Here is a 13,425-nt window from a genome sequence, read left to right as displayed (position 1 = left end):
ATGTTAAGATTTTGAACTTTCCTTGTGGCTAGAAGACAATGACCTTAATGGTAAAAGTCTTGAAAAGCCTAGAAGTTATATATAAATATCATTGTCAATGTTTTTACACAAGAAAGGATGATCATCATCACAAGAAAAGAAAAAAGTAAATCAAAACCAAAAGTTCAACTGTTTTATAATAGAATCGTCATTGCTGACTCATTTATATCAAAACAAAACAAAGACAAGATAAGCAACAATCATGCAACTACAAAAATAACTGATCATCATGCTGCAACAACACAAAAACTCAAGAAAAATTTATACATACATTTGAGTTGTGAAAATATAAACAAAAGCAAAACAAGCAATAATGGCGAGTGATGGTGAAGTTATGAACAACAAGCAAGTTATATTGAAACACTTCGTTGATGGAGCTCCAAAAGAATCAGACATGTTGGTGAAAACAAGTTCAATATCTTGAAAGTCGAATCAGGTTCAAAAGCAATTGTTGTGAAGAATCTTTACTTGTCTTGTGATTCTTACGTGGGAATTCGCCTGAAGAATTTTGAACATCATGAATTCTCTTCTTTCACACCTGGTTCTGTAAGCATTACTTAAAGACCTTTAACTTTAATATCATGTTAGGCAATTATACGATTCGAAAACTTAAAAGCTTTTTTATGAAGGGTTCTATTTAATTATTTATATTTATTATGCAAATTTTCTCATTTAAGTTGATGCATGCATAGTGTAAATGTAGCCATTAGAAGGGTTTGGAGTGGCTAAAGTTGTAGATTCAGGGCATCCAAAATTTAAGGAAGGGGACTTAGTTTGGGGAATTGTTGGATGGGAAGAGTACAGTGTGATTAAGAATCCTGAAAGCCTGTTCAAAATCCATCACACTGATGTTCCCTTGTCCTACTATACTGGAATTCTTGGTGAGTTTTTCTGTTTCCGCTCTTGATGATCTCAAGGTTTTGAGTAATTACATGCCTTCAATACATAATTTCATATTTGTTTAAAATAATATAAAGAACTAAAAAAATTAATGAACTTTTTTTTGAGTGGAAGCCCCCGCTCCGTCACTAAATGGGTCGGTCCTTGGCTCCTTGCTTCTAGTATATGATAATTTTTTTTTTTTTTCTTTTTGATGGTTAGGTATGCAAGGTATTACAGCTTGGGCTGGTTTCTATAAAGTCGCTGCTCCTAAGAAAGGTGAGAATGTATACGTTTCAGCAGCATCAGGTGCAGTTGGTCAGCTTGTTGGGCAATTTGCAAAGTTAATGGGTTGCTATGTTGTTGGAAGTGCTGGAAGTAAAGAAAAGGTAAACCAATTGTATTTCTCCAAAAAAAACCTCATTCTTCTTTATACTTTTCCAAGACTTATCAGATTAATTTATTGCAGTTTAACATTTGATTCCCTGCCAATAATTCAGTTTAAACAATTCTTGTGACAATTACTTCTATAATCTGTCAAAGGCTATGTTTTTTTTTTTTTCCTGGACAATATTTGAACAAGTCAATATATCTTAAAACCTAGAAGTTTCTATTCATGCTTGTCTTTCTCATTCAAAAATTTTCACCTTTTCAAACTTGTTAAGAGCTGGTAATTTTTATTTATTTTTCTTTATCCTTCTACCATACTTTAGGTTGAAATTTTAAAGAAAAAGTTGGGGTTTGATGATGCTTTCAACTATAAGGAGGAGCATGACTTAAATGCAACTTTGAAAAGGTAATTAAGTTTCATTTCTTAGATTCTCTCTTAAATTTCATCAGGACCAGAGAGGAGATGGAACTCATTAACTTATATATATATACACTCTTCCCTAGGTACTTTCCTGAGGGCATTGACCTTTACTTCGAAACTATCGGTGGAAATATGCTAGATGTAGTGCTTGTAAACATGAGACTTCATGGTCGAATTGTGGTGTGTGGAATGATCTCACAGTACTATCTTAGTGAGCCGGAAGGCATACGCAATTTAATGAACCTTGCTTATAAGCGGATTCGTATGGAAGGACTCGCAGTCATTGATTACTTTCCTCAATATTCAGAGTTTTTGGATGTTGTGTTGGCTTTAATCCGAGAAGAGAAACTTGTTTATCTTGAAGACATAGCTGAAGCTATTGAAAGTGCTCCGGCTGCCCTCGTTAGTCTATTCAATGGACGCAGTGTTGGAAAGCAAGTTGTTGTGGCAGCTAGGGAGTAAATACAATCTGTGTATTATACCCTCTTTCTAACTAATAATAAACCTAAGCGTAAGAAAACTTAGATAATAGTTTTATCACTCACTTAACTGATGCGGTAAGACCGTCTAATAAAATGAAAATGCATGTTATTAATTTTTAAATCTATTGATTATATATGATAGAGGTTATTTGTTTGATAGAATAATATTATATGTACAATTTAGCGGATCCAGAAATTTCTTTTAGGGTAGGCCAAAATAAAAATTTATTATACATTACAATTTTTGTCTATTAATATTTTTTTTAGGGTGGGCCAAAATATATAAATTTACATATTAATGTTAAAAAAAAAAAAATTTGAGGGTGGGTCATGAGTGGCTGGATCCGCCACTGTGTACAAATTCTTCTGTATAAACTGATATCTTCGTGAGTTATGGTGATGGATAAATAAAAAAAAAATTTAACAAATGTATAATAACACTTGTCATTATATTATTAGCCATTTTCACCATGTTAATTAAGACTATCTCATACAAGTAATTCTCGTGATTATTGACCATATTATTGAAACCCTTCGTGTAATAACCATTGTTAAGTTTCTAGAAGAATTCTTCATAGTTGCATCATAAAGTAATTAAATAATGTTATAGTTATTTTCTCATGCAGATGTATAAATACTTCTTTAATAATTCTCATGCAGATGTACTATTAAAAGGTAAAACCTTACAGATTTTTGAGGTAAGAGATTAATTTGATTTTTTTTTTTTTTAATATTCTCGGTATCCAAAAACCTTCGTGTATATATTCATTCAAACTATTCACCCCCTATGCTTTTCCACGAGGGACGAAAACGTTCTTCAATAGACTAATTAGTACAGCAATAAAGAGATAGGTTTGATTCAAATTTATACGCTTATAATTTTGCACAAGGGAGAATGATATTGGTCAGATGAGGAAAATTAAACCAAAACTTTGACCTTTCTTCTACTTTTCTGCACTAGAATCGTCATTGTTGATTCATATCACTTAAAATTAAACACAACACAAAACAAAAATGAGATGAACAGCGGCTATAAATACAACTGATTATCACGCTACAATACCACGAAGACTTAAGAAATAAAGAAGTATTTGACTTGTGGAAAATTAAAGCAAAGCAAAACAAGCAGTAATGGCAAGTGGTAGCGAAGTGATGAGCAACAAGCAAGTGATATTGAAGCAACTCGTTAATGGAGCTCCGAAAGAATCAAACATGGTGGTGAAAACAAGTTCCATATCATTGAAAGTAGAACCAGGTTCAAATGCTGTTGTCATCAAGAATCTTTACTTGTCTTATGATCCTATCATGGGGAACCGCATGAAGAATTTAGGAATTCCTGGTTTAACTTACACAATTGAATCTGTAAGTATTCCTTGAATACCTTTAACGCTGATATCATGTTAAATAATTATAGGTTCCAAAAACTCAAAACCTATTAGATAAAGGGTTTTATTTTGTTTTGTTTCTTATGAAAGTTTCTTGTTTATGTTGATGCATTGTTAGGGCCAAAAATCGTCCTTGGCCCAAATAGGAAAACGAGACTGAATGAGGAAGAGACCAGGTCCAATCCCGATGCGGCCCAATCTAGATTAGGCCCATTTGATACGAGGTACAGTTGGCCCAAACCACCTGGGCGCAAGCCTCCCAATCCCAGTTCACTTTCTGGACTTATGAACGAGTCCAGAGCCCAAGGCACCCACAAATCACTTCCCTATTCGAGGTTATCTTCCTGTTCGAGGTCACCTTCCTATTCGGGATCAATTTCCCGTTCGAGGACAGCTTCTTATTAGGAATCACCTTCCTATTCGGAATCACCTTCCTATTCGAACACTGGTAAGACAGCTCACACCGCCCTAATTCCTCTAGGGTTCGTAACAAAGTCACTCTAAGACTCCTACTCCTACCAGGAATGGGAGACCAGATAGTCACTATATAAGCAGAGGCCAACCCTCTCACAGGACATGACATTACACCTTCACACCCGGAGTTCCTGTTTGAGAACTCCACATCACCGCTGTAGTCACAGTCCCTGACTAGACTTTTGGTAACCTTTCTACTTCCTAGCCCTCACTACATAATCTCTTTCAGCCTTACTAACTTGAGCGTCGGAGTGCCTACGACAAACACCACCCCGATGTTTTCCGTTCACTTCACACATTTGTTTCTCTGCGTGTGTAGGTGCAGCAGATCGCTAGTGGCCTCAACCTTACAAGATCAGACCACCCTTCCGTACAGGTAGATTTTTACATCTATAGTTTGGCGCCCACCATGGGGCCTCTAGCAATCATTCGGCTAGACGAACCTTGCTATGTAGAGGAACTTTCCATGGCTGACCATTTAGACAATGCTAGCCCTCGTCTCGAGGCCAAACTAGAGGCTTTGACTGCCCTCATGCAACATAATTCAAACAAGGTGGCCACACTAGAAGCCAAGAACATTGCAATACGGATCGAAAACACCTCTATCAGGGCTGAAAACTGGTCTCTTAAAGTGAAGGTGAGTCAGTTCTATGATTTGGAGCTTCTGCCTTGCCAAGTACCTCCCAATCGATTCCTCGCCCTAGTTTCATCCATGCAACCTCTCCAAACCCTAGAGCACAAACCCTCGGCCTCCGGTAAAAGGCTATGTCCATTAAGTTCATTGGTGGTCGACGACTTGATCTTGACTCATGGAGGAAAGGATCTGCAAACAGAACCCCATTCATCCGATCCACCCCAGTCTTAAGATCAAGACGCCCAAGAGACAGAGAGCCCACACCCGCAAGACCAACCCATTCTTACCATCCAGCCTCACCTTCAATCAACCATCCCTACATAAACACCATTTGGCTCGGCTCACCGTCACGGGTTGAATGACCAACCCAACCAAACTTAGCACTCGAGCCCACCCATCCTGATGGACTGAACGAATATCAAACAACCCCCCTGACCATCCATGTAGGGTGAAACACTAGATCAGTTACCATAGGAGTCATCTAATCGGAAGGAATGAACGGAGATGAAGGTTACCAGGGTGTGCACGAAGGAATGATCCACCAGACTACACCGCGCGGGATGACCCAAAGGAATATGCCAAGGACGGATGTAATGGCTGACCCAGTCAAATGGGATGACTTAGTGGTATCCCCCTCTCCTATGGACCAGGTATTGGCCAAGAGGCTTGCTAATGTAGAGGCAGTGATGAGGCGCATCCCAGGAATGCCGATCTCGACCAAGAAGAGTAGGCCTCACTGTTACTCATATTCACCCTTTGTGGACGAGATCGCCCTAGCCGACATGCCCCAGAAGTTTACTATTCCCAGCATGAAACCCTACAATGGCACAACCGACCTAGATGATCATATAGTCTCGTACAAGCAACGGATGTTCATTGTTTCAATACCCTGACAGTTGAGGGAAACCTGCATGTACAAAAGTTTCTGTTCGAGCCTATCCGATCCAGCACTCTAGTGGTACACAAATCTATCGAACGGTTCCATCAATTCATTCGCTCAGCTCACCGACACCTTTGTGGAGCAATTTATCAGCAACAAAAAACTCAAGAAGCTGTCGGCCGACCTATACAAAGTATACCAGAGGAGGGAAGAGCCCTTGAGAGAGTATGTCAACAGATTCAACAAAGAGAAGATTTTCATCCCTTCTTGTAACCCCGAGATAGCAGTAGATGCCTTCAGGAAGGGTCTCCTCTCGAATAGTGAACTATACAAAGAACTGACGAAGCTAGGCTACATCACGATGGAAGACGCCCTGGTTAGAGCAGTGACTCAAATAAGGTGGAAGGAAGATGAGACGAATCGGGCAATTCATGCCTGATATGACTGAATGCCGAACGACAAGAGGCCAGAGCTCAGATCGATTATAGGCCCTACAAGATCACCAAAGAAGCAGGGAAGGGTACCTATCGGCTCCAAACTCCCAAAGGCAAAGACAACAGCAATAATTGGAATGCAATCCATCCTGCACACTACTACTTTTAGGTGAAATCAGTCTAAATATTTGTTGTCTTTTCATTTTTTATTTAAAAAGGATGAGTGGGCCCATCCACCGCCTCCTTAGATAGTTGGTCTCACAGCCTGAATTCAATGAAGCATTATTCAGCAACTGACACTTTCGAATCAGCCCTGCCCAATTCATGAGTTTTTGTACTTTGGATCGACCTTGCTCGATCAAATGTTTGTTACACCTTCGGATTGACCCTACTCGATCCACGGAATTACACCTTCTGATCGACCCTGCTCGATCCACGGATTTACATCTTCGAAATCGACCTTGCTTGATCAAATATTAATTACACCTTTGGATCGACCCTGCTCGATCCACGGATTTGCATCTTCAAATCTACCCTGCTCGATCAAATGTTTGTTACACTTTCGGATCGACCCTGCTCGATCCATGGAATTACACCTTCAGATCGACCCTACTCAATCCATGGATATACATCTTCGAAATCGACCCTGCTCTATCAAATGTTAATTACACCTTCGGGTCGACCCTGCTCAATCTATAGATTTGCATCTTCATATTGACCCTACTCGATCAAATGTTTGTTATACCTTCAAATCGACCCTGCTCGATCCACGGATTTACATCTTCGAAATCGACCCTATTCGATCAAATGTTAATTACACCTTTGGATCGACCTTGTTCGATCCATAGATTTGCATCTTCAGATCGACCCTGCTTGATCAAATGTTTGTTATACCTTTGGATCGACCCTATTCGATCCACAAAATTACACCTTCGGATTGACGCTGCTCGATCCACGGAATTACACCTTTGGATCGACCCTGCTCGATCCACGGATATACATCTTCGAAATCGACCCTGCTCTATCAAATGTTAATTACCCCTTCGGATCGACCCTGCTCGATCCATGGATTTGCATATTCAAATCGACCCTACTTGATCAAATGTTTGTTACACCTTCAGATTGACCCTGCTCGATCCACGGATTTACATCTTCGAAATCGACCCTGTTCGATCCACGGATTTACATCTTCAGATTGACCCTACTCGATTCATGGATTTTGTACACCTTCGAGTCGACCCTGCTCGACCCATGGATTTACACCTTCGGATCGACCCTACTTGATCCACGAATTTACACCTTCGGATCGGATCGGCCCTGCTCGATCCACGAATTTCCATCGTTGGATCGGCCCTGCTCGATCCACAGTTTCACCTTTTGATCGGCCTTGCCCAATTCATGGATCCACACCTTTTGATCGGCCTTGTCGGGTTCATGAAGCTACACATTCAGTTAGCCAAACTGAGTGAAGGGTTCTTACACCTCAAAATCGATAAGTTATCGACTCAACCCAACAAAGAGTTCACACGACTCAACCACTGGGTTGCACCAAAATCATAACACAAGCATATGGCTCAACCCTTAGCATATCTACAAACAAGGAAGCAATCAACAAATCATTCACCATAAGGAAAAGCATCAAAAACAGAATCACAAGTACCATATAGAAGAAGCTTCAAGCGGCTAAGTTCAGAATACAATGAAAGGCACATACGCTAGGAAAGGATATCGTAGGCCCCGAGATACATGAGCAAAAGAAAAATAGAACTAAGTGTCATCGGTGTGAGTTGTCTCTCCTATCTCCAACTCGGTCACCCTATCGCCAACACTCACCCAGCCTTTTACCTCCCAGTCAACCCGTTCATAAGAACTTGGCGCCCTGATTTGGATTGAATCTGGAATGTGATACATTGTCCGAAGCTACCACATGTCATTTTCTTTAAGCACGGGCGGATAATCCCTGTTTAGAATCCCACTTTCCTGTTGACTCGGCTCATCCTTAGAGCCACTACTAGATGAGGATGGACTACCAACTCCTTCGGAGTCTTCCCTACTTTCCCCTTACCTGCCCGAACCATTCGGATTAGCAGCATTCGTCCCTTGGGTAGCCATGTTCACACCAGTCGGTATACCTACTGGAAAACCCCATTCGGGCATCATCACCATGGTTGGGGCACTCTCATACTCATTCCTGACATATGCCCCAGCTCCACTAAAACCACTTGACCCCGAACTAGACATTTTTAGCGTATCCATTATACCCAACCGACCGACCGAATCATCTCCACCATCCTCACTCCTCAGAAACCAAGTATTGGATCTCCACTCTACCTAACCGACCGACCGACTCAAATCCACCATCCTCACTCCTCAGAAACCAAGTATTGGATCTCCACTCTACCCAACCGACCAACCGACTCAACTCCACCATCCTCACTCCCGAGAAACCAAGTATTGGATCTCTATTCTACCTGACCGACCGACCGACCGACCAACTCAACTCTACCATCCTCACTCCCCAGAAACCATGTATTGGATCTTCACTCTACCCAACCGACTGACCGACTCAACTCCACCATCCTCACTCCCCAAGAACCAAGTATTGGATCACCACTCTCCCTATACCATCGACCGATCAACCGACCGACCCGGTCTTTTCAAACTTTGACTATCACTACTCACCCCACCCCACGCCATCGATCAACACACAAACTTAACCTGTCTAAAGATTCAATCGCCCTTCCTAACCGACTGAGCCAGCACATTGCAACACGCCGGCTCCCGCAACAAAGCCGACACTCCCATGCTTCACGTCCAGGAGATTCTCCCAATTGGGGTGACTGGGTAGGAGCAGTCTAGCACATGTTCACCCTTGAGGTGATCAAGCCAAGGGGCCTTGCCCATTCGATCTTCCATAGCGGACAAGTGGGCAGCCATGGGTCAAGTTTGTGCATTTTATTTGGCCCTTTGGCATCCTGTAAAGAGCACTGTAGAATCACAAGTGCAAGTCATACGGTTCAAAAAGCCGGTTGAGTCGATTTCATCTTACTCGATCACCTGAGTACCCTAACGGAACGTACCTTCAATTTAACATCGTCTCCAACTCATTCGACTCGGCATACCAAGCAGATACCCCTGCTATGGGATGCTTGCTCACTTCCCTAGTCAGCAGGACACACCGAACGAGCACATGAGCTTTAGAAGTCTCATTGTCTCAGTCCCTTAGGCCCTTCACACCGATCGAGCACACCCTCTTGGGATGACGGCATACTTCAGATTGGTAATGGATACCGAATAACCCTCGACTACCAATCACCTACATTAAACTATTCAGCTACACCGACAATTGGTCATCCAGGAAGGGAGACCAAACGCGCCTCAATCGCTTCCTACTCTCTGACTTAAGAAAATCTTAACTCAAAGAGTGGGGGGCAAACTCTTAGGGCCAAAAATCGTCCTTGGCCCAAATAGGAAAACGGGACTGAATGAGGAAGAGACCAGGTACAATCCTAATGTAGGCCAATCTGGATTAGGCCCATTTGATACGAGGTACAGTCGGCCCAAACCATCTAGGCGCAAGCCTCCCAATCCCAGTTCACTTCCTAGACTTATGAGCTAGTCCAGAGCCCAAGGCACCCACATATCACTTCTCTATTCGAGGTTATCTTCCTGTTCGAGGTCAACTTCCTATTCAGAATCACTTTCCTGTTCGAGGACACCTTTCTGTTTGAGGACAGCTTCCTATTTAGAATCACCTTCCTATTCGAACACTGGTAAGACAGCTCACCACCGCCCTAATTCCTCTAGGGTTTGTATCAAAGTCACTCTAAGACTCCTACTCCCACCAAGAATGGGAGACCAGATAGTCACTATATAAGTAGAGGCCAGCCCTCTCACAGGGCATGACACTACACCTTCACACCTGGAGTTCCTGCTTGAGAACTCCACATCACCGCCGTAGTCACAGTCCTTAGCTAGACTTCTGATAACCTCTCTACTCCCTAGCCCTCACTACATAGCCTCTTTCAGCCTTGCTGACTTGAGCGTCGGAGTGCCTACGACAAACACCACCCCAATGTTTTCCGTTCGCTTCACACATTTGTTTCTCTGTGTGTATAGGTGCAATAGATCGCTAGTGGCCTCAACCTCACGGGATCAGACCCCTCTTCCATATAGGTAGAGTTTTACGTCTACATGCATGCATGGCGAAAAATGTAGCCATTAGAAGGGTTTGGAGTGGCCAAAGTTGTGGCTTCAGGGCATCCAGAATTTAAGAAATGGGACTTGGTTTGGGGTGCTGTTGGATAGGAAGAATACAGTTTCATTAAGAACACTCAACGCCTCTTCAAAATCCATCACACTGAGGTTCCCTTGTCCTATTATACTGGAATTCTTAGTGATTTTTTCTGGTATTTGCATTCCTTCCACATATATAATTTAGTATTTGCTTTTATGAATATTCTTAGTTGTGTACATCTTGAATTTAATTTTTTAATGTCAACACAAAGTTTATTCACTTTTAACAGACACAAATGTAGTTAAATTCTTTAAACTAGTAATAAAGAAAGACTTTTTGTTTAAAATGTTTTGTTTTTGTATAGGCACGCCTGGTATTACTGCTTGGGTTGGTTTCTATGAATTAGCTGCTCCTAAGAAAGGAGAAAATGCATACATTTCAGCAGCATCAGGCGCTATTGGTCAACTGGTTGGGCAATTTGCAAAGTTGATGGGCTGCTATGTTGTTGGAATTGCTGGAAGCAAAGAAAAGGTTAGCCAATCGTTCCAGGAAATTCCTCTTCCTTCAACATACTTATCCAAAATCAGCCATGGAGTTCGGATTTTTGTTTCAGTGGGGTAGTCTTAAAAGAAAAAATTGTAATATTGAAAAATATAGTTTAAAAATATGAATAATTGACTACAAAAATTAAAAATTAGAGGCATCAATTAATACTTTTATTTTGAATAGACGAAGAATTTAGTCAAAAAGAGAAAAAAAAATAACTTTGAGATTTTTTTACTTAGAGAAAGGGGTTAGACAAAGACTTAACTACCTTAACAGAAGAAAGGGATTTTTTTTTTTGTGGGAGAAAGAAGGGGGGGGGGGGGGGGGGTGCTACAATACAAAATAGAAGTGGATTCACTGAATTCTCCAAGGTCAGTGGGGGCATGAGCCCCCACTCAGCCCTTAGTGGCTTCGTTCCTTCCTAGAGTTATCTGGTTTGTTGCAGTTAAACATTCAACTACAAAGAGGAGCAAGACTTGTTGCAGCTTTGAAAAGGCAAGTGTCATTTCATATACTCTTTCAGTTTCAGGATAAAGAAATATGGAAACTCAGAAAGTTTCATTTTAATTTTTTTTTTCCAGGTGCTTTCCTGAGGGCATCGACATTTACTTCGAAAACGTAAGAGGAAAAATGCTAGATGCGGTGCTTCTAAATATGAGATTGCATGGTCGAATTATAGCATGCGGAATGATCTACAGTATAATCTTAGCCAGACTGAAGGTGTACACAATATGATGAAAATTGTTTTTAAGCGGATTCAAATGAAAGGATTTTTCGCCATCGATTACTTTCCTAAATATGCAAAGTTTTGGACGTTGTGCTCCCTTTGATCCGAGAAAGGAAGATTGTTTATCTTGAAGACATTATTGAAGGTCTGAAAATGCTCCTGCTACTCTTGTTGGTCTTTTTAATGGACGCAATGTTGGGAAAAAAGTGGTTGCTGTTTCCAAGGATTAATGTTATTCAAGCCTTCTTTCAATTGTATTATCATTTTTCCACCTTTAATTGTATTAGATCTATCTCCAGATTCTTCTCTAAATTTTCTCACTATCCATGGTTGAATTTGTAACCTAATTAAATAAGATTTTGTATTAAAAGATCACATACCATTTATTATTATTGTAATCGTGACTGAGTTGTTAGAATCTATTTAGCCAAGATATAGTTTTTTGTTATTAGTATTGTTATTTGTTATTACAACAACACTACACAATGGCATGGCAACAATCCCTTACAACATTCCCTTACAACGTGACATGGCATCTGACATGGCAGTGCCACCTCATCTGCCAACTCAACAAAATGCCACGTCACTTCCCCCAAAAAATTAAAAAACAAAAAACTTCTCTAACCCTAAATTTCAAAATTTAGCATAACCCCGTGAATCAAATCTTAATCCCAAAATTCATTTGCAAACCCTAAAGTGCTACAAATACAAAATAGAAGTGGATTCACTGAATTCTCCAAGGTCAGTGGGGGCATGAGCCCCCACTCAGCCCTTAGTGGCTTCGTTCCTTCCTAGAGTTATCTGGTTTGTTGCAGTTAAACATTCAATTACTTTGAAAAAATTTGGCTTAACTAATGCTTGTGACAATCACTTGTACAATACTTAAGGTTGAAATTTTTAAGAACAATTTCGAATTTGATGATGCTTTCAACTACAAAGAGGAGCAAGACTTGGTTGCAGCTTTGAAAAGGCAAGTGTCATTTCATATACTCTTTCAGTTTCAGGATAAAGAAATATGGAAACTCAGAAAGTTTCATTTTAATTTTTTTTTTTTCCAGGTGCTTTCCTGAGGGCATCGACATTTACTTCGAAAACGTAAGAGGAAAAATGCTAGATGCGGTGCTTCTAAATATGAGATTGCATGGTCGAATTATAGCATGCGGAATGATCTCACAGTACAATCTTAGCCAAACTGAAGGTGTACACAATATGATGAACATTGTTTTTAAGCGGATTCAAATGAAAGGATTTTTCGCCATCGATTACTTTCCTAAATATGCAAAGTTTTTGGACGTTGTGCTCCCTTTGATCCGAGAAGGGAAGATTGTTTATCTTGAAGACATTATTGAAGGTCTTGAAAATGCTCCTGCTACTCTTGTTGGTCTTTTTACTGGACGCAATGTTGGGAAACAAGTGGTTGCTGTTTCCAAGGATTAATGTTATTCAAGCCTTCTTTCAATTGTATTATCATTTTTCCACTCTTTAATTGTATTAGATCTATCTCCATATTCTTCTCTAAATTTTTCTCACATATCCATGGTTGAATTTGTAACCTAATTTAAATAAGATTTTGTATTAAAAGATCACATACCATTTATTATTATTGTAATCATGTACTGCAGTTGTTAGAATCTATTTAGCCAAGATATAGTTTTTTGTTATTAGTATTGTTATTTGTTATTACAACAACACTACACAATGGCATGGCAACAATCCCTTACAACATTCCCTTACAACGTGACATGGCATCTGACATGGCAGTGCCACCTCATCTGCCAACTCAACAAAATGCCACGTCACTTCCCCCAAAAAATTAAAAAACAAAAAACTTCTCTAACCCTAAATTTCAAAATTTAGCATAACCCCGTGAATCAAATCTTAATCCCAAAATTCATTT

The 13,425-nt window shown here is 40.3% G+C and overlaps 2 pseudogenes; both read left to right on the top strand.

Annotated features, from left to right (window-relative positions):
• The first annotated feature begins 309 nt into the window (after nt 1-309).
• On the top strand, nt 310-2,203 carry LOC116145493 (annotated as a pseudogene).
• A 1,139-nt stretch (nt 2,204-3,342) lies between these two features.
• On the top strand, nt 3,343-12,965 carry LOC116145562 (annotated as a pseudogene).
• Nucleotides 12,966-13,425: the final 460 nt, after the last annotated feature.

This window comes from Pistacia vera, unplaced genomic scaffold (genome assembly GCF_008641045.1).
Source record: "Pistacia vera cultivar Batoury unplaced genomic scaffold, PisVer_v2 Contig462, whole genome shotgun sequence".
Classification (NCBI taxonomy): Eukaryota; Viridiplantae; Streptophyta; class Magnoliopsida; order Sapindales; family Anacardiaceae; genus Pistacia; species Pistacia vera.
This window is presented reverse-complemented; position numbering and strand designations above follow the sequence as displayed.